Below are 22,555 nucleotides of genomic sequence, written 5' to 3'. Positions count from 1 at the left end.
GCAGATTTCTAGCTTGGTATTGGAAGAACGTAGCGCGAGACAACAAGGACCATCGCGAGACGATAGCCTTGTCGCGTCGCGATAGAGCCATCGCACTGCGATGGGCATTGTTTACTCAGCGCCAGTTCCTACATGCCTCAGCAGCTCTCTTTATTCTTAGAATTTTCCAATTTTCGCAGCATTTTTTCGATTCTAGTTGTGAAAGATATTTCCAAATTTCCTACGTGTAAAAAGCCTATGTTTTGACGCATTACGGATGGTCTATCCAATGCGGACCTTTTTTATGCTTATGCCAATAATGTCAATCAAAATTACCCAGTGGAGTCTCAAAATCAAGCATCCCACACTTGAGCCCTACTGTGATCATACACTTAAGCATGGTGGCGTCCAAAGGGAAGGAAGTTAGAGCAAAAGAGGGCCAACAAGTTTTAGGAACTTGTAAACCATTCACAGGGTGAAGGTTACACCCCTTCACGATCCATGAGATCACTAACTCCATAGTGGTCTGGAACTATGACTGGATATTTGGGAATGAAGGTACAAATCCAACCTAAACGAGTTTGAACCTGCCCTAAAAATAGGCCTCTACTTTATTCTTCTCATATTCATGTGCGCTTTCTGACTAACATACAATCAATATATTAACCTTAAACCTATTTAATCTATGTTGGTTGAATATTAATGCACAAACAAAACTATTATTGGCGATCACTTGAATTAAAATCACATTAGCCTAAATAAAATTATTTATTATCTTATTAAGCGTGATTTCAAGTACAAATTCCCTTTCAACCTGCAAGAGAGGGCGTGATCAAGCAATAACAATAAATATATCAAGCAACATGATAATATTAATACAACAAATCATAATCTCATCAAAGCATAATAATATTATTAACAAGATCCTAGGCATGATACTAAGAAGATTAATAACAAATCCTAGCGTGTTACTAAACAATAAAGATCAAAGCTTTAACCCTAACATGATACTAACATGATAGAAGAAATAGGAAGCAAGCTAAGCATGATACTAAAAAGCAATAAATAACATCCTAACGTGATACTAGGAATTAAAATAATATAAGCATGCTTTCTACAAAATAAAACAATAAAACTACTTACTTTGTTGCCTCGTATCGCTTTCTATCAAAACAATACACACGTTAGTAACTTCAATGAAAATATTAAATCAAACAATTAATTTAAATAATTGAAATAGGGATTTGGGACCAAACCGTCATAAATTATCAGCATTTCACGTCTAGGGCGAAGGCAACTTCGAGCTTGGTTATGTGCGTCTAAGACTCATGAATGCGGTATTGAATTTTGAAAAGGTTAGGCTTAGAAAGAGGAAGAAAGAACAAGCTTCTAGCTTTGAGAGAGAAAGTATTAGATGATTAATGGTCATTGAAAACGGGGAAATATGACCCTATTTATAGAGAAAAACTTCCGGAACGCTTCGAAAAGAGTCAGAATTTGACTCGAAGTAAAACAGTCTCTATCGCGACGCGACAGGGCTATCGCGTTGCGATAGACTCTCCGCAGCGCGATAGCTTAATCAAGATAAAAATCCTGTACGAAGTCTTTTTCCAATATAATTGGGTAATTAGACTCCGTAATTATCCTAATTAAAATCAGTTTTATCTTTTAAAACACTTGTTTTATTCCAAATTAAACTCTTTATCTTTTTAAGATAATATAAAAATATACTTATTAATCCTAACTCTATTAGAATTTAAAATAACCTTCTAGATTAATCCAGAAAATTAAAGTAATTCCTAATAACTTTAGGAATGATAATTAATGGGCCTTCCACTTGATCATTGGGCCATATAAAATCAATTTAGTATTTTGATCATAACTTCCTCACTATTCATCGGAATTGGGCTTATAATATATCGTTGGAAAGCTCTTTTCAAGCCCCATCCAACTACACTATTATATATCATGGACCGAACTAAATTAGACTGGAAAGTATCCATAAATAAGGAAGAAAAGAAATATTTTCGAAAACAGAAAGAAATATTTTTATTAAAAACAGGCGCATCACGAGACTCTTTCACATTTCACCTTGTTCGATAATCATATGACGTGAAAGGTATTCATCACTGGGTTCGGTTTTGAGAAGACATAATCAGGTGTCTACAAATATGTCGTTGGAAATCTTATCAAGTCTACTTTGAAACCCAATTAAAATCAAGTCAAAATCTGTTATTCCAATGAATACTACAAGAAGGGGGGGTTGAATTGTAGTATGAGAGTTTAGCCAAACTTTTTGCGGAATCAAAACTAAGTAAGCTAAAGGAACAGAAAGATAAACTGAAGGAACTAAAAGATGCAAGAGAGATTTTTACGTGGAAAACTCCTTGGCCCTAACAAGGAGAAAAACCACGACCACTTGGGATTTTGGGAAAAGAATCTTCACTAGAATAGGGCAAATGGTCCTATTACAAACTAAAGACTCAAACTTCAAGTTCCTCAACGAACTTGAAACCCCGAGGAACAAGTCACCCAACTTGTTACTCTTCTCTTCTCTTTCTCTCTTCTCTTTCTCTCTTCTCTTTCTCTTCTCTTTCTCTTCCCTTTCTCACTTCTCTTTCTCACATACAGAAATTCACTCAAACTTCCCCATTCCCAAATTACAACTCGAAAAATAAATAACTCTAGTATAAGAGCATAAGAACACTCTATATCACTTATGTGGAATTGACACTTAACTCGAATTAAAGCTTGAAAACTTATGTGAGTAAAGGTGATTTTTTCCAACTGATTTCAAAGACTATTTATAGATCAAATTCGTTTAGGAAAAACTTCTTTGTGCAGCAAATCCACTACGCCACTACTCCAACCCACTAAGAAGATCATGTTCCTAAAATTAAGAAAACATGAACTCCTCAATGTGCAAGACCATGACTTGAAGAAAATCATGGAGGAGTAGGCCGCAAGTTATTAGAAAACGTGGGAGACTAAATTTTCAGAAGATATTTTTGAAAAACAGAAATAAAATAAAATCCCTTTTAGTTTGGAAAAAGATAAACGTTTAGAAAGCAATAGTTTTCCTAAAAATTAGCATGCACAATTTTATCTTTTGGACCAATTCCACACAGAATTTTCGAGTGCAACTTAATATCTCATACTTACATAAATCCTAAAATATAAAAATATATTTAGTCTTCATGTCCTCTGGTGAAGCTTCTACTCCGAGGCTCCTATTCCTCAAGGGGAACTTCTCTTCACTGGTGAAGCTTCTGCTCTGAAGCTTCTATTCCCTGAGGGGAACCTTCTCTTCTTAAGTCTTCATTTCTGAAGCACCAGTTCCTGCAAAGGAACTCTTCTTTATGGATAGCTCTGTTTCTGGCCTTCTTGTTCCTCATGGTATCTTTACAAGACACTTAATTCTCCTGGTCTTTGCAACTGAGTACACACTTAAACAATCAAGCACTTATTAGTTTGTTAGTAAGTGAGGTTGTGTCATCATCAAAATCATTAAGTCCAACAATATTTCCCCTTTTTGATGATGACAAACAAACCAAACTTACTTACAAGGAAACAGAGATAATCCAACTTATTCTTAAAGAAAAGAAAATGCAAAAACAAAGTACAATGCAGAAAGGGAACTAATGCTAAGGAAGTAAAAACTATACTTAAATAAATAACTTAAGGAAAAACTGAAAAACTTGAACAAACTTGTATATACATTATACCTGCTTGTAGAGAGTAGGCAGCTTGAAGAGTTTGAACAGAGACCATAGAATGATTAAGTTTCCTTGATAGTTTGCATCTTTTCCCCCTTTTGGCATTATCAAAAACCAACATACAAGCATATAGTATACCATAACACAGCACCATCTAGTGGTTTAGTGTTAAGACAAGAAGCATGCATAGAGAGAAAACATTCACAAAGCATATAGGCAGAATAAACATAGGTATTAATCATCCAAAACCGATTTAAAACATCGGCCAAATGTACCAAATTTGCAAGTTTACCAAAAGAAATTAAAAATTGCCCAAAATATTACAGACCAAATTAAAAATTGTTTCATCAACATAAAGAGGCTGCAAGGAAAGATAGGTTAAGAAGCAATGCTCTGGTCATCATCAACAGCAAGATCCTCCAGCTTCTTGCTGATTTGAGACACTATGTCCTTGACAATGGACTGTTTCCCTTGTTCAGTGCTTGAGACCAGCTTCTTGACATCAGCATTCAGAGTGAGCATACTCTTCTTCAATTCCTCCATCTGCAACTTTGACTGCTCTTGTTCCTTCAGCACCTTAAGGAGCGTATCCTTCAGCTCATTCACATCTTCGCTGGGAACCTTTGGAGGGGAACTGAAAGCTGCAAAACCTGTTCCTGCAGATGCATATTTGCCCGAAATAGGAGAGCTTGTGACTTTTTGTAAATCCTCCTGCACCCCAGATATATCAATGCAAATGGGTGCAGAGGTCTCCTCAAGCTCTTCCTTTTCTTCCTTCCCCCTATTTCAGTGACCTCCTCAACTATCTTTTCCTCTTCCTAAATATCCTGCACCACTCCCTCAACTATCCCCCTAGCCTTCTCTTCTTCCCCCTCAGATAATGCTCCTACTTCCTTTGGCCTTTTCTCCTTTTCCTCCAGCACAGCTTTAAAACATCCATCCACAACCTTCATCTTATGGTTTTCAAGAAAAATAAGCTGCATGTATTCGGTGTTTTTGAGGGGCAGGGGTTCTTTATCAGCAAAGGAGATACCAAAACTTTCGAACACATAGGTAAGTAGGTTTCCATATCCCACCTTCCATCCTTTTGGAACACAGTGGGAAAGGTGTTGGATCATGATGGAGGGAAAGTTGATTTGGATCTTTTTGGCTAGGCAATAAATCAAGACAGAATCAAGCTTGTTAGCACTGTCTCTCTTTTGAGAATGAGGGATTATATCATTGAAAACAAACTTTAGCAGGATTTTGTCAAGAGGGGTTAGGACATTGTGATTTATATAAGTTTCCTTCGGGTCACCGCCTAGAAACTCCACTATTTCATCAATATTGGCATCAGGAAGAGGGTTTCTTATCACATTACTTTTAAAATATATATCATACCCAGTATTAGGAACATCAAACAACTCAGCCAAGTACATCGCATCAAACTCAATTTCTTTTTCATACACACAACAACGAATAGTACCTTTAGAGTACTTGAAACTTTTGCAAAAATCCTTCATAGCATCAACATACAAACTCCGATTGAAGCATTCACTCAACAAATTCACCCAATTTTGAGACTCAATCAAATCAAGCAATTCATAAAGCTTAACAGACTTACACCAAGGGAGATTAATAGCCAAACCTGTCACAAAGTGATCCCCAATTTTCTCTTACTTTTTCATGGCTGCTGGCTTGTCCCGGTAATTGGCCCCTAGTTCCGGAGCACTTTCTTCTTCATCTTGCATGTCATCAAACTTCCTTTTGCGAGAAGACTGAGATTCGGTAGTCGATTCGATTTTTGGAGGCTCTTGAACTTCGATGGGAGTGATTTTCGGTGGAATTTCCATGATAATGTCTGGGATAGGGTTTGTGTTTGAGTCGGATTCAATTTGGGTTTTTGGAGAGGTAGACATTGGAGAGTAGTTTTGATCGGAGTGATGAGAGAGAAGGTAATTTTTGTGTGGTGTAAATTTTTGTGAGGCTGACATGTTTTATGGTGGAGGTAAATTGGTGAAGTGAGGTGTCGTTTGGGAGGTGAGGTGAATTAAGTTGTATTGACACTTATATTTATTGCTTAGGGAAATGCAAACCGTGTTTTAAGAGGGTAATGTGTGAGGGCTACTTTTGAACAAAAGATAATGATGAATATTTGATGCATTCATCCGAATTTTGTGTTTAGTTAAAAGGAATTTGGAATTTTGAAAAATAGATAAACACAATAATTTTATCTCTTGAATTTAATCAGTAAATACCACTTGCAAATGAAACTTGATACACGGAACAATTCAACAAGGCTCGTGCAACCAATTTTGGACTTTCATATTCTATGCCTTTCAAAATTACATGCCTTTAACAAATGTTACTCCTGCTCACAACCTGTCTTAACTATGTAATTAACCATAGAACACTTGTGCACAATATACCATGATTAAGCACGTCAATTTTGAGTTTCATACCTGAGGGAACTTTATGCATTTTTCTTAGTATAACTTAATCATCCCAAGTTCCATTCTCATCTTCTCATGCCTTTCTCTATTCAAGGGTTTTGTTAAAATATCTGCAATTTGATTATCAGTTTGGCAGAAATGTAATTTAATCAAACCCTTTTCAACATTATCCTTAAGGAAATGATGCCTTATATGAATATGCTTGACTCTTGAATGATGGACTGGATCTTTAGATATGCAAATTGCACTAGTGTTATCACAATAGATAGTAATGCAATTAAATTTAATACCAAAGTCACGCAACTGTTGTTTGATCCAAAGGACTTGAGAGCAACAAGCAGCTGCTGCTACATACTCAGCCTCTACAGTCGACAATGCAACAGTATTTTGTTTCTTGGAACCCCAAGAAACTAGACAAGAACCAAGGAACTGAACCATACCTGAGGTGCTTTTTCTGTTGACTAAGTCACCTGCATAGTCAGGATATGTGAATCCTCTAAGCATAAAGTCATCACTTCCAGGATAGAACAGACATAGGTCATCTATTCCTTTGAGGTATCTCAAAATTCTCTTAACAGTCGTTAGATGTGATTCTTTAGGATTAGACTGAAATCTAGCACACAATCCAATACTAAAAGTGATGTCAGGCCTATTGGCTGTTAGATATAGCAATGAACCAATCATACCTCTATAAGTGGTTTGATCCACACTTGTTCCTTGTGGATCCTCATCAAGTCTTGTTGTTGTTCCCATAGGTGTGTGATTTGTCTTGGAATTCTCCATGTTGTACTTCTTCGGAAGTTCCTTAACGTACTTCTATTGGTGAATCATAATTCCTTCTGATGTTTGCTTTATTTGAAGTCCAACCCATCATGCTCATTTCAAACTCACCACCCATTAGCTCAGCAAAGTACTTGCACAAATCATTGTTAGTAGCACCAAATATAATATCATCTACATAGATCTGTACAACTAACAAATCAGTTCCTCGAGATTTAAGAAAAAGAGTTTTATCTACTTTTCCTCTTTTAAAATCATTTTTCAGTAGGAACTTTGAAAGACTTTCATACCAGGCTCTTGGAGCTTGTTTAAGCCCATAAAGAGCTTTATCAAGCTTAAAAACATGATTTGGAAATTTAGGATTTTCAAAACCTGGAGGTTGTTCAACAAATACCTCCTCATTTGAGAAACCATTAAGAAAAGCACATTTCACATCCATTTGATAGAGTTTAAAACCCATAAAAGAGGCAAAAGCTACTAGGATTCTAATAGCTTCTAATCTAGCTACAGGAGCAAAGGTTTCATTGAAATCAATACCTTCCTGTTGGTTGTAGCCCTTCACAACCAATCTGGCCTTGTTCCTTACTATAGTGCCATGTTCATCAAGCTTGTTCCTGAACACCCATTTGTTGGTTGTAGCCCTTCACAACCAATCTGGCCTTGTTCCTTACTATAGTGCCATGTTCATCAAGCTTGTTCCTGAACACCCATTTAAGCCCAATGACTTTCTTATCCTTAGGTTTTGGCTCAAGGTGCCAAACTTTGTTCCTCTTGAACTCATTTAGTTCCTCTTGCATGGCCACTATCCAGTCAGCATCTCCCAAGGCTTCTTGATGATTTCGAGGCTCTAGGATGGACAAAAATGCATGGAACGCACAGAAGTTCCTCATCTGCAATCTTGTTTGAGTTCCTTTTCTTATGTCACTGATTATGAGATCAGTTGGATGGGAACTTTTATATTTGAATGTCCTGGGTTGAAATTCCCTGGCAGGAGCTCCAATTTGAGGAGCTTCTGGATCTGTTCCTTCTGCTTCTTCTGCTAGTTCCTCATTCACCTGTTCATTTGGTTGAGGAACTTCCTCATTCTCTTGATGATCCTCTTCTGGAGCAGGCTGCTTTTCTTTGGTTTGCTTCTGAGTCTCTTCTTCATCCCTGTCTCTTATCAATCCAATTTCAAAATCATTATCATCTTCTTGTTCCTGCACATTCACAAACTGGTTAACTTCATCAAAGATTATGTGAATGCTTTCCTCAACACACTTTGAACTTTTATTGTAAACTCTATAAGCTTTGCTATCAGAGGCATATCCAAGAAATATGGCCTCTTCACTTCTTTCATCAAATTTCCCTAGGTTTTTCTTACCATTGTTATGTACAAAGCACTTACAACCAAAGGCTCTAAGATGAGATATGCTTGGCTTCCTTCCCTTTAGTAGTTCATATGGAGTCTTGTTGATGATACTTCTGATTGTTACCCTATTAAGGATGTAACATGTTGTATTCACGGCTTCCGCCCAGAAGTTCCTTGGCAATCCACTTGTAATCAACATCGTTCTAGCCATTTCCTCAAGGGTTCGATTCTTCCTTTCTACAACTCCATTTTGTTGGGGAGTCCTTAGAGCTGAGAAATTATGATTCATGTCATTTTGCCTGCAAAACTCATCGAATATTGAGTTCTCAAATTCAATTCCGTGATCTAATCTGAGATGGACTGTGGAGTGACCGCTTATTTTCTGTATTTTCTTGGCAAAAACAACAAACTCGTTAAAAGTTTCATCTTTACTGGCAAGAAAAATAACCCAAGTGAATCTGGAATAATCATCAACAATAACCAAAACATATTTCTTGCCACTCCTGCTTTGAATCCTCATGGGACCACACAAATCCATATGGATTAATTCCAAAGGCTTTGTAGTGCTCACCATTTTCTTCAATTTAAAAGATGAACAAACATGCTTGCCTTTCACACATGCATCACAAACTTTGTTCTGTAGGAACTTGATTATAGGAAGTCCCACAACCAGGTTCCTTGACCTTAGCTTATCCAGTAATGAAAAGCCAGCATGTCCAAAACGTTTATGCCATAGCAGGGGATCATCTTCAACAACACTCAGACATGTAAGGTTGTTCCTTAGGATTAAGTTGAGGTCAACTGTATAAGTATTCCCTCTTCTTGTTCCTTCTAGAACAACCTTTCCTGACTTATTGTTGATGATGTTGCAAGAGTCAGAAGTAAAACTTACAGAATTTCCTTTATCACAAAACTGTGATATGCTGAGCAAATTGTGCATTAAGCCCTCGACCAGGAACACATTATCAATGGAATCAGATTTTGATCTTCCAATTTTGCCTTTTCCAATGATCTCGCCCTTCTTATTATCCCCAAAGGTTACTGTTCCTCCAAGGTAGTCTTCTAGTGAGAGGAATTTTGATTTATCACCTGTCATATGCTTTGAACACCCGCTGTCGAGATACCACGAGTTGTTCCCCCTCACTAGGACCTGCAAGAAAACTAAGCATTAGAATCAGGAACCCAGGTTTCCTTGGGTTCCTTAGACGTGGATGCAATATCAGTTTTCTTGACCCACACTTGTTTTACATTTCTTTTATCTGCTTCTTCTCTTATTCTATATTGACCATAGAGATGTCCAGTCTTACCACAAAAAGTGCATACCTTCATGCTAGGAAACTCAACATATTTCTTTTGTTTACCTTTTCTCTTGGTCATGTAACCAAGACCTTCAGTTCATTTTCCTTGAGCTTCAACTATCCACTTAGGTATGACCTTTGGGTCAATACTTCTATCCTTTCTAGCATTCAGTTCTGATTCAAGTTGATCCTTTTGAGTTTTTAAAGTAGAGAGTTCATTTTTCAAATTTTCAAAATCAACATTGAATTTAAGCAACTGATCGCTTGAGGGACTGCTAGAACTGATATCAGAATTCATGAGCTTATACTGAGTTAATTAAACATTCAGAAGAATACTTTCATTCTTGATTCTATCAGTTATCTCTGTTATGTGTTTATATTTAAAATCAAGCTCTCTTAATTTGCTTTGAGACTTAGCATAGGCTGTTTCCAACCAAGCACCATGTTCTTTGCAAACCTTAAGAGCTTTTTCACATTTGTTCAGTTTCACACAAGTATCTCTAAAGAATTCTTCTTCTTCTAGACATATATCTATTAGGACATCTTTAGAGAGAGTTTTAAGCTGTTTAGGATCAAGAAATACCTCTTTCTGGAGTTCCTCAAGGTAAGCCTTTTCATCATCTGATTTAGCCATCAGACAAAGATTAGCCGTCTCCTCTTCTGGTTGGTCATCCTCTTCTTCTTCACTGTCTGAGTCTCCCCAGGCTGCTATCATTGCCTTCCTTATGTCTGACTTTGGGTAGTTTGCTTTGCTGAATTTTTCTCTTCCTTGTTCCTTAGCCTTTCCTTTTCCTTTATCATTTTCCCATAGGGGACAGTCTCTGATAAAGTGATCTGGGGATCCACAATTGTGGCAGCTGTAGTCAGGTTTTGGATTTGAGGTCTTTTTCCCGAAGTTCCTTGAGGTGCGGCCTTTCTTGAACATCTTCTTGAATCTTCGCACAATTAGGGCAATCCCTTGTTCCTCATGGATTCGTTGTTGACTCCAAGGTGCAGCTCATGAGTCATGAGAGAACATGCTAGTTGTTCAATGTTGAACTTGGTAAAGTCCTTAGTTTCCTGAAGGACTGTCACCTTAGCTCTCCATTTCTCATCTTGCGGAAGACTTCTAAGAACCTTCCTAACCTGCTCATCTGTAGGAATCTGTCTACCAAGGAAAACCAACTCATTTATGATGTTAGTAAAACGGGTTAGCATCTCTTGGATGGTTTCCTTAGGTTGCATCTCAAATCTTTCATACTTTGACATAAGCAGATCGATTTTTGAGCGTTTAACCTCATTAGTTCCTTCATGAGTAATCTGCAGCAAATCCTAGATTTCCTTAGCGTTCTTGCACCCCATAACACGATTATGTTCGTGAGGTCCAAGTCCACAATGGAGCAATTTCACAGCCATAGCATTGATTTCCATTTTATCAAAATCCTCTTTCTCAAATTCAGACATAGGCTTAGGGATTACCTCATTTTGAGCGTTTGTTTTGGTAACTTCGAAATCACCAACCTCGATGACCCTCCAGACTTGGTAGTTCTCCGCCTTGATAAAGATTTCCATGCGGCTCTTCAAGTAGGTAAAGAACTTGTCGTTGAACATAGGAGGCCTATGAGTTGAGTATCCTTCCTCGAGCTTTTCATGAGTATTCATTTTCTCCAAGACCTTTCTTCTTCAGGGTTTCCTGATTTTCCTAGAAGTTAGGCCCTGATACCAATTGTTATTCCAATGAATACTACAAGAAGGGGGGGTTGAATTGTAGTATGAGAGTTTAGCCAATCTTCTTGCGGAATTAAAACTAAGTAAGCTAAAGAAACAGAAAGATAAACTGAAGGAACTAAAAGATACAAGAGAGATTTTTACGTGGAAAACTCCTTGGCCCTAACAAGGAGAAAAACCACGACCACTTGGGATTTTGGGAAAAGAATCTTCACTAGAATAGGGCAAATGGTCCTATTACAAACTAAAGACTCAAACTTCAAGTTCCTCAACGAACTTGAAACCCCGAGGAACAAGTCACCCAACTTGTTACTCTTCTCTTCTCTTTCTCTTCTCTTTCTCTTCTCTTTCTCTCTTCTCTTTCTCTTCTCTTTCTCACTTCTCTTTCTCACATACAGAAATTCACTCAAACTTCCCCATTCCCAAATTACAACTCAAAAAATAAATAACTCTAGTATAAGAGCATAAGAACACTCTATATCACTTATGTGGAATTGACACTTAACTCGAATTAAAGCTTGAAAACTTATGTGAGTAAAGGTGAGTTTTTCCAACTTATTTCAAAGACTATTTATAGATCAAATTCGTTTAGGAATCACTTCTTTGTGCAGCAAATCCACTACGCCACTACTCCAACCCACTAAGAAGATCATGTTCCTAAAATTAAGGAAACATGAACTCCTCAATGTGTAAGACCATGACTTGAAGAAAATCATGGAGGAGTAGGCCGCAAGTTATTAGAAAACGTGGGAGAATTTATTTTCAGAAGATATTTTTGAAAAACAGAAATAAAATAAAATCCCTTTTAGTTTGGAAAAAGATAAACGTTTAGAAAGCAACAGTTTTCCTAAAAATTAGCATGCACAATTTTATCTTTTGGACCAATTCCACACAGAATTTTCGAGTGCAACTTAATATCTCATACTTACATAAATCCTAAAATATAAAAATATATTTAGTCTTCATGTCCTCTAGTGAACCTTCTACTCCGAGGCTCTTGTTCCTCAAGGGGAACTTCTCTTCTCTGGTGAAGCTTCTGCTCTGAAGCTTCTGTTCCCTGAGGGGAACCTTCTCTTCTTAAGTCTTCATTTCTGAAGCACTAGTTCCTGCAAAGGAACTCTTCTTTATGGATAGCTCTGTTTCTGGCCTTCTTGTTCCTCATGGTATCTTTACAAGACACTTAATTCTCCTAGTCTTTGCAACTGAGTACACACTTAAACAATCAAGCACTTATTAGTTTGTAAGTAAGTGAGGTTGTGTCATCATCAAAATCATTAAGTCCAACAAAATCTTTTGTAGAGTTTAAGATATGGCCGTTTTAGTGAAAAGGTGTCGGTTTTTGGCCGAGTTTAGTATTTTGCTCATATCTTCTTCATTTTAAATCGGAATTGGGCTTATGATGTATCGTTAGAAAGCTTATTGGAAGGCCTATCCAACCAAATAATAATTGGATCAAAATTATAGGGCCACAAAATGATTACAGTTCGGCTTTGTGATGGGGACATGAAAAGTGGAAAATAAGTTACGGTTTGGAGAAATGGGCTAAGAGTTGGGTTGGTTTTTTAAATTATTGGATTAAATAAGGATTTCAGCACTCCAAATATTAAATATTTAACCCGACCAATAATAGCGGTGAAAGGTTGTTCATCATCAGCTTTGGTTTTGGGGAGACATTTTTAGGTGTCTACACCATGGCACACAAATTTAGGGTTTTTGGCATGCAAACTAAGGTTTCTGATTTTTTTTTACCCAATTTTAATCTCAAAAGGGACCCTTTCAAGCCTTAATGAAATAAAAAACCTTAACTGAGCAATTTACACACATACCGAGGTGTCTTTTGGTAATTTTTTGCTAAATTTGACCTCAAATTTGTTTTTAAATGGATTAAAAAGATCCTTTGAAACGTTAGCATATTAATTTTTTCGCATGCATATCGAGGCACACAATCTAAGGTGTTTCTTGGCACGCAAATGGAGACATTTTTAAATAAAGTTTTGCTTCAAATTGGATCCTTTAAGAAAAAATTGACCAAAAACCATAATTGATCAATTTTCTTAACACGCAAATTCAAAACATTTTCGAGCATGTAAACCGAGATGTTTCTTTAGAGATGGAGGATGGAAGACAAACACATAACCCTCAGGCGACCATTACCCATAGGTTATATGTTTATACATAAAGCTAAGAGAGCAAAGTTCCATGCCGAACGTAGTGTATATATGCACAATTCTATTATATACACCTACAATATTTACATAGGATCAAAGTCAAAGTGGGAGAAGAGGGCAAAAAGTGAGATACATACTGTAAAGCAAATCCAATGGTTAGGGACTTAGCTTGCTTGCAATTTTAAATATTACTTAGGTACTAGTTTGACCATTAGAGCTAGAATATATAATTAGCTAGCCATTGGAACTCAAACTAGCTAGAAATTAAAGACAATTAGCTTAAAATCTAATGTGGCATGACAAACTAATTTGACAATTATCTTTCCATTGGAGTTGCTCTTAGTTATTTAATTACACTAGTATATATAGTATGCAATCCTCTACTTAATTAGAATATATTATTACATCTAACTATTGAATTTAAAATTTAGGATTATTATTTACTATAGTTTAATTCAACTAATTTTTAAAATTTACCTTATGCAAACAAAAGCAATGTCATTTTGTTTCATAAATGAATTCTTCCCTAAAAGCTAAAGGTAATACTTTTTCCCTCCAAATTAAAAATAAATTGTATATTTAGGGTTCTAAAATCCACTTTGTATCACTTTTTACATATTCATTTATCATTCACATCAAAAACCCAAATATCTCATACACACAAAAATGTAGTTATTATGAAGTTCTTTTTTATGGTATTGATTGAGCTGTGTACGTGAAATTTGAAGGTATTGTTGCATTTGTAAAGTTAATGATGATTAGCTTGTGTTAAATCAAGATTTTGAAAATTTTCTCAAGCTTGACCATGTTGTCGTTAATGGCGTTGTTGTGAATTTGTTTCAAAAATCAATATAATTTACTTTTCTCTATATTTACACATAACACATTAGTTGAGATTATTAAAAAACAATCAAAGGTTGAGATTATTTTGGGCAGATAAAGCAACATTTAGATTATTCTAAGCAATTTTTCCTTCTAAATAAGCTATCTGTATTTTAGGTGTATTAATGGGCCTTTTTTTTTATATTTAAACATATACTTAAACTAAACTTTATATATATTGATAAAATACAAGTTTATATTCTTGATAAACAAAATATGTTTATATCAAATGGCCAAACTGTAAATAAATCAATAATTTTTTATTAAAAATGGATTCCACAATAGTTGATTTATTTACAAGCATGCCATGATGACTAGAAAATGGACCCCACGATAGTTGATTTATTTACAAATATGTCATGATGACTAAGTAAAATTGTTGTCATTTGATAAACGAATTTTGTTTATCAAGGATTTAATGTGGGGCTTCGTCACATATATTATCCTACTAGAAATTTGTAATACCCTAAAAATGTTCTCCTTTTAAAGCACTCGTTTTACCCTTAAGTGAAATAATTAATTTAAAAAATAATCAAAATGTTACCATCACCGTGATAACGGCTAGGGCTTTTTAGAGTAACATAGCGGAAATTTTAAACCAATAACTAAATACAAAGTATTGGGTGAGAGATTAATGCAATTTCAAGTGACTTTGATTGTTTGATTTTAATTAGTTTGATTGATTAGCATTGATTTCAATTTCAATTATGATGATGTCGATGATGATTAGCTTAGCTTTCTTCCTTTAATCCAATATGCATCATTTCTTCGCGGGCATGTCACCTGAGATCTCTGCTCCATACCCAGATTTTCGCAGGCGCGCATGCTTGACTGGGCCTGATTCGGGACACTTACCTTATTTTCCTCCTAGTTAGTTATACTACAAATAACTTTTTCCTCTTATTTTTCATTTTAGACTTGATTAAGTAGATTTTAGAGAAAGATTAGAGAGTGAAATTTGAGAGAGAATTTGTTGATTATATTTTTTATCTTCATTTCATTTCACAACCATTGGTGAGATGATCTATCCTTCGCTTCCCTTTCCCACTCCATTGCAATACTAAACTTACTAGACCCAATTTCCTTCAATTACATATTTCTTCAAGAGATATTTTTGGATTTGAGGTTTTTCTATTTTGCTCCAATTGCAATTAATTTTTAGGTGGAAAATTTCAGGAGCACATTTAGTATTTATAAGTATATAAAATCAGGTGTTTGAGTATTTACAAAAAAGGCATTAATGAAAGAAATATTACTTTATCCTTGTTTCAAACTCCTTAGCAAACCAAATGCTTTACATAATTAAATACTTTTCAAACAAATTCCTTTTAATTAAAACTTGCTTGAACAAATATTTTTGCCCCATTTAGAAATAGATTAAATACTTTGTGATAATAAAAATATTTTATGAACTCTATAATTAATTTTATAAAATATAAAAAATACTTTAAATATTATTATAAAATATAGATATGTGGGTATTACGTATGTAATCCACCAAATGAAATCTTGTAATAGGATTTATACCGTAAGGGAGATACTTATTTTAAAATCTTTTAAAATATTTTCTTTATGGACTGTTTGATGAAGATATTGAGAGTGTTTAAGCATTAATTTGTGATTAGTTAGTGTATGTTGTTGGGGTCATGTGACAGAATATATATCATGAACTATGCATATTTTCCTTGGATCATATGAGGCATTAACGATGCAAAATTTTCTAGTGATGCGGATCAAGCATCATTCTAGCTTAGATCTATTTTCTTTAGGATTTATTTTTCTTTATTTAATCTAAGTTAGTAGTCGGTTGATTTTATCTTTTTAGTAGTTGTAATCTTTACTTTGGATAAAGATTAAGAAAAGTTATTTTTTATAAGATATTTTAAGATAATTATAGATTGTATGCCTATAAATAGTTGTTTTCATTATTAATGAGAACATAGAATGTCTTAGTGAATCGAATTGATTTCAAAACATTTCTTTTCTTCTTGTTTGAGTCGTAAAGATCAAAACTTATTGAATTAGGTTTATCTTAATTGCCATTATCCCTTTTATTTTCTTGTTCATTAATTTTCGTCTAAACATGGTTTAATCCACATCATCTAGGGAGTGTATGTAGAATCTTTCTAAATAGGTTTTTGTAGTATGTGCAGTAGTATATTTATGTAATAAGAAGCTGTCAGAAACTTTAGAATGCTTAAACAAAAAAACTGAGCAGCTGTTTTTATCACCATATTCGTTCTCTTATTCATTTTGTGACCATCTCAGTATTCTTTAACTCTTCATTGTTGGTGTGACTTTTAATTGAGCTAGCTTACGCACATGCCACACATATGTACGGTGGCAAGCCCATACATAATGGTTGATATATACACTAAATTGCTCCAAGACTAGAGCACGCATGTTGCTCATATCTTTATTTTATCCCTTACCTTTCTACTGCTTTTTTTTTTCATTTTTAGTGGCATGTTACTGCTAATACCATGTAATTTTGGAGTAATTGTTTAGTATAAAAGTATGTACTTTGATAGTATAAATACATGTAGTTGGTGTTTATAAAAGTACATTGTATAAATACTTAATAAATATCTTGAGTGTAATTACTAAAACAAGTAAATTTATTAAATTATTACATATATATTATTAAGTAGAATGGAGGAAAAATCTAGAATAATATCCTAAATAATATGATTACCATATTTTAAGGAATAAGGTGACCAATTTATTTAGTGAATATTAGGGGTGAAAGTAATACGGATTAAATCCGCAAACTGAACCGAAATAACAATTTGGTTTGGATTGGTTTGAGATTTTTAAAAAATATGGATTGTGGATTGGTTTCGATTTTAGGCTTCAATAAACTGAAAATCGAAATTTGAAACCAAAATTCTAACAAGCCCAATTACCAAGCCCATTTCCCCTTCATATATAAGCCTCTTAAATAGAAACCCTAATCCCTTTTCCCTTTCTCACTCTTTCACACTCACTTGCGGGCTACGGCAACCCTAAGCCCCTAATAATTTCTTCTCCCCCTTTTCAGTTTTCCCTTTTCTTACCTCCCTTTTGTCCACCAGCGTTCATTCTCAAACTTTTTCAACCACCGACCAGTCACTGCTAAGCACCGCTAGGCAGTCTTCTCCACCGCTATCACTCTTTGTCTTCTCCAATGATCCATCGCTCTCGCTTTCGACTTCGATTTAGTTTGTTTTTAATTTAAAATTTGGGGTGGTGGCGTTAGATTATATTGAAAATTTGTTGGGGGAATGAATTTGCTTATGATATTTTGATTTTCCTTGAATTTGGATTAAATTTTCCAAATTATGTTCATTTTCTTTATAATTTGGTAATTGTTCTTTGTTTTGCTTGAATTAAACTGATTATATTTTGAATTTGCTTGAATTTCTCTAACAAAGTTCGGTTCGGTTTGGATTCAATTTCCAAAACCGAATTAATGCGGTTTGGATTGAATTGGACTGATTCCAAATTCGGTTTGGATTCGGTTTCAAAAATCCAAAACTGAATTAATTCGGTTTGGTGTAAAATCCAAACCGCAAACCGAAGTTGCACCCCTATAGAATATTCTAGAAGAGAATTTTTAAGTAAAGCTAATATATTTTATTCTCAAATATATTTTAAGTTTCTTAAGTTCTTATTTTAAGGAGATTTTTGCCATAATTTATATCCTAGAAGTATGCCAGTCAATTAACCTTGATGGGAAGCTAAATTATTTTAAGGCAAGTATGACTTAAAGAATACTCCTTTAGTCATATGATTTAAAGTTTGCTCAAATTTTCAAAGAAGTAGGCAATTTAACTATTTAAAGGTCGGAAAAATTGTCCAAAATAATTCGATCTTTACCTCATCTGTCCAAAATAATCCCAACTTTTGATTACTCCCTCAGTTTTTAAATACTTGCTCTATTTCTCAATGCGCGAAATTTTAGGAGAAATTGGAGAAAGTAATAAATATGGAAGTAGAGGGGTAGGTGGAAGAATAAAAAATTACAAAACGTAAAAGTAGTTGAGAGAATTGGGTGCGAGAAAATATAAAATTAATAAAATATTGTAAGAGCTTTACAAATAAGGAAATGGAGCAAGTATTTAAAAACGGCCGGAAATGGAAAGTGGAACAAGTATTTAAAAACGGAGGGAGAATTTTTTAATAATCCGACATTTATACCCAATTCGCTCAAAATGGTCCCAACAAGTCATGAAACTTGTTATAACAAGTTACTTGACACGTGTCGACTTGTAATTTGTAAAAAACATATAATTAAATAAATTTATTTAAAAAAAAGTCAAATTTTTTGTTAAGAAAAAAGAATTATAAAACAACCCACTAGGCCAACCACCTTTCCCCGCCGCCCTAACTCCCATGCCTTGTGGCTCCGGCCACCAAGGCCCCCAACCCTAGCACCAGGGCAGGCGCCACGCATGACTCCCCTCCCTTGAACCAGTTACCTGCCTCCTTTCCCCCACGAAACCCAAGCAGCGTTTAAACCACCAACGAGCCATAAAACCACCCCCACCCTCGAAAACCCCATCATCCCGATTTCGGCCCCCTCTCCCCTTCTCGGTCCCGATTCCGACACCTCTTCCCTTCCCCGTCTCGATTCCGACCTCACTCTTCATCCCCCGGCTCGAGTTCGACTTCCCTCACCTTCCCCCGCCCTAATTTCGGCCGCCTAAACCACCACTACAACAAATTGACCTTTGTGCCACGAGTAAAATCGTGGCACAAGTTTAATATTCCCGTGGCTATGTAATTTAGCCACGAGAATTTTGAAATTTACTCTCGTGGCACAAGAGGCCGTGGATAGAAATTTACCACCGGAAAATGGTCGTCGTGGTAATTTTTATATTTTATATCACGAGTATTCACGTGGCTAACAAATTCACTTGTCACGAATCTTAACGTGGCTACCAAGTTATTTGCCACAAATATTACCGTGGTTAATAAACGTTGTTGCAACAAATATCAACGTGGCTAATTAGCTTAATTACCACAAATACTACCACGGCTAATATTTGTTGCAACTAATAATACCGTGGCTAAGTGGCTTAAAAGCACCGTATTTGCTTTTTGTCTTCACCCAAATTGATTAACATAGTGCATATATACACATAAAACTTGGATATTTCATTTAGCTTGTAAACTTACAATGTTCATCCAAAAAAATGAAAAAAAATAATTAATTAGAATACACTACAATTGGAGCAGCAGCAATCAGCAAAGCAGAAACACACAGCAGCACCGAGCATCTAAAACACCTTGCTTCTCCAACCACTTTAGAGCCACTTCTACTTCTATTATGAATGCATTCCTCTTCAAATATTTTGGCATATAGCAATGGAGCAACAAGAGCATAAAGATTCTAGCACATCTAGAAGAACATTCTTACATCTACCTTTCAGGAGGCCAGAAGCACTGTCAGTCCCAAGAGAAACAAGTGCCTGTCCTGCATGTACAACCAAAAGGTACAATTAGAGCACGCGAAGATAGAGAAAATGACAGATTTAAGTCAAAGACACAACAGAGCAAATGTCATGGCTTTTCCTCACCTGATTAGTCTTAGAAAACTCCACACCCTGTCTAATATACCACCCTAAAAAAAATGAAGATATATTTTTTGATTCATTACTAATTAAAAAGCACATACTATTGAATTCCTCTTTCATCACGGGAAGATAGTAGTTGTGTGGCTGAAAGCCTCATTGGAAGAGAGAGTTACTATTCAAAACAAAGCTAAGGTGTTGTGGAGTAACAGTGGCTGTTACAATCCCTTTTTTTTTAACACACAGCAAAGAGATATATAAGAGTCCTAACTGGCAATAAACTTGTTTACAACAGTTGCAGTCAGACACTTGCTGGTGGCCTAGTGCTATTACGGTATGAAAATTTAACGCCAGAAGGAATGCGCACATAACCATCACATATATATTAAACTAAGGTACTAAAGAGTTCTTAACTAACGTAAGCTTAAAACAATTAAACATTATATACATATTAATTAGTCTTACGACCAGATATATATACACCCATCGAATATCCACATCAATGAACCATGATTCCGTATGAACAGATTATGAAGAAGGAATAGCAGCATAACCAGAACCAGAAATATGCATATCAGTTTCATAGGCAATCTTTAAACAAGCAGACACAGAGAAATGATCCTGATGACCAACTGACATAGACATTCCATGAGCAAGACTAATATACAGGTTGATTTCAGCACTGAAAGAAAGTTAGAAAATTTGTTACTAATAAGGATTAACTTACCAAGAGAGGCATTTTTGCTCAGCCATGTCTTGGAGCACAGGCAAGCATTTTCCAAAAAGATCAGTGACACCATCATGTGATTTAGTTTTTGCACCAGCAGTTACAATTTGATATAAACCACCCCAATTTCTCCTGTCAAAATAATTACAGTACCAGTCAGAAACAAACTCAGATTTGACAATTAGACACACCAAGAAGGCTAGTAAATGAAAATTAAACTGCATTTTAAAAGGGCAGGAAGGGTAAGAACTTTAAAGGATTCTGAAACATATTAACAATCAAATTTGATTCAATTATCAAATTAGGCTCATAATTTTTTGGGAAAAAAGATCCAAATACCTAATTGCATCCACCAACTTTGATTTAAATATCAAATTAAGCTCATAATTTTATAGGCTCATAGCAAAAAAATCGAGTTCCCTATCTTATTAATAATCATAAGTTCACATCCCCTCCTCTCAATTAACATGTTCCTCATCAAACAATTTCATTTAAAAAGTTGTTTTTCCTAAAAGCTCAAATCATTAATCTAGTGACTTAGCTTATCTTACATTGGCAAGGATCACGGTGACTCTCAATATTCACCCTTCACCCACAATTTATTTGGTTTCAAAACACATAATACTCAAACTAAGGTCACAAACTTACATTTTCATTTTGTTTCAGAATACACTATAATTAATCAGGTCACAAACTCACAAAGTGTACAATCAATATGAAGGCATCGATTTCTACATTAACTGCTCATCAACAACCACTTATATCACAAATTATCAGAATTCATATTAAAAATGCAGATATACATAACAAACATCCACCAACCAAATTCAGGAAACTTACATTATTTGATCAAAAAAAAAAAAATCACAAAATTGATAAGAAAAAAACGATTAGAATAATATAAATCAATCCAGTAGATACGAATTGAGCAAGTACCTACAAAAATAACCCAAATAAAATAAGAAGAAAAAAAGGGGAAAATTTAGTTCAATCGTGAATAGGAAACTAAATTGATACAAAAAATAGCATTACAGTGAAGCCAAATCGAAATAAACCCAAGAAATCAAAGCATTTAACATGAATAATTAGACCAAAAGGCCAAAAAATAATGCAAAGCTAAATAACCCTAACCTCAAATTCCTGATTTTTGATTCGAAATTGATTCGAATTTGTTGTTTCTTGAAAAATTGCATGAAAAACTGTAAAAATGCCCCAAAATTAGGTCTGGTATTTTTCGAATTTCTCGAATTAAGGGTGTATTTTTGATCTTTTGGAAATTTCATTCGAATTCTACCTTATTGATCGAAAAATTGAATTAGGAATTGCAGACGACGGTGGAAGATGATGAGTCAGAAGCCGTGAAATAGAGGAAGCCGTGAAATGGAGGAAGCCGTAGAGGTGAGGAAGCCATGGAGTTAAGAAGACCCCTAAATTGAGTGTAATGAAAATAAAATTAAGGATATAACGTGAAATTGAAATTGGATGATGTAAAAAAGAAAGTAAAATCTTACCTCAGAAGCTGCTTCAATGGAGGATTGAAATCGCCTCATTGAGAACATTGAGTACGCTTCAATTGAAACTTAGAGAGAAAGGAGAAATACATAGAACGAGGACAGATAATTCGTTTTGGTAGAACAGTGCGTTTCTGTTGCGGCTGGCCACACCATGCGGTAGGATGCCAAATTAGCAAATGACAAATTAACCACTCTAATCAAGTAACCCCTTCAATCAAGTGACCCCTGATCAGACCTAGTAACCCATGATCAGACCAAGTAACCCCTGACCGGACCTAGTAAACCCTAACCGAACCAAGTAACCCTTCAAGTAACCCATCTAGTAACCCCTTTAGTAACCCCTTACGTAACCCCTCCGACTTAGTAACCCCTGACCGAACCAAGTAACCCTTCTAGTAACCCCTCCGACTTAGTAACCCCTTAAGTAACCCCACTTAAGTAACCCC

At 35.3% G+C, this 22,555-nt stretch overlaps 1 long non-coding RNA gene across 2 annotated transcripts; it reads right to left on the bottom strand.

Moving 5' to 3' along the window:
- Positions 1-19,431: 19,431 nt before the first annotated feature.
- On the bottom strand, positions 19,432-22,225 carry LOC145582089 (uncharacterized). Of its 2 annotated transcripts, XR_014099753.1 has the most exons (6): positions 22,107-22,225; positions 21,890-22,022; positions 21,727-21,794; positions 21,436-21,531; positions 20,596-20,727; positions 19,432-19,771 (listed from the first exon to the last, which is right to left on the bottom strand). It is a non-coding gene; the product is annotated as an uncharacterized LOC145582089 (long non-coding RNA). The 2 variants fall into 2 exon arrangements; XR_014099752.1 differs by lacking the exon at positions 21,436-21,531.
- Between the last annotated feature and the right edge of the window lie 330 nt (positions 22,226-22,555).

Source organism: Chenopodium album, chromosome 15, assembly GCF_948465745.1.
Source record: "Chenopodium album chromosome 15, dcCheAlbu1.1, whole genome shotgun sequence".
Classification (NCBI taxonomy): Eukaryota; Viridiplantae; Streptophyta; class Magnoliopsida; order Caryophyllales; family Amaranthaceae; genus Chenopodium; species Chenopodium album.
This window is presented reverse-complemented; position numbering and strand designations above follow the sequence as displayed.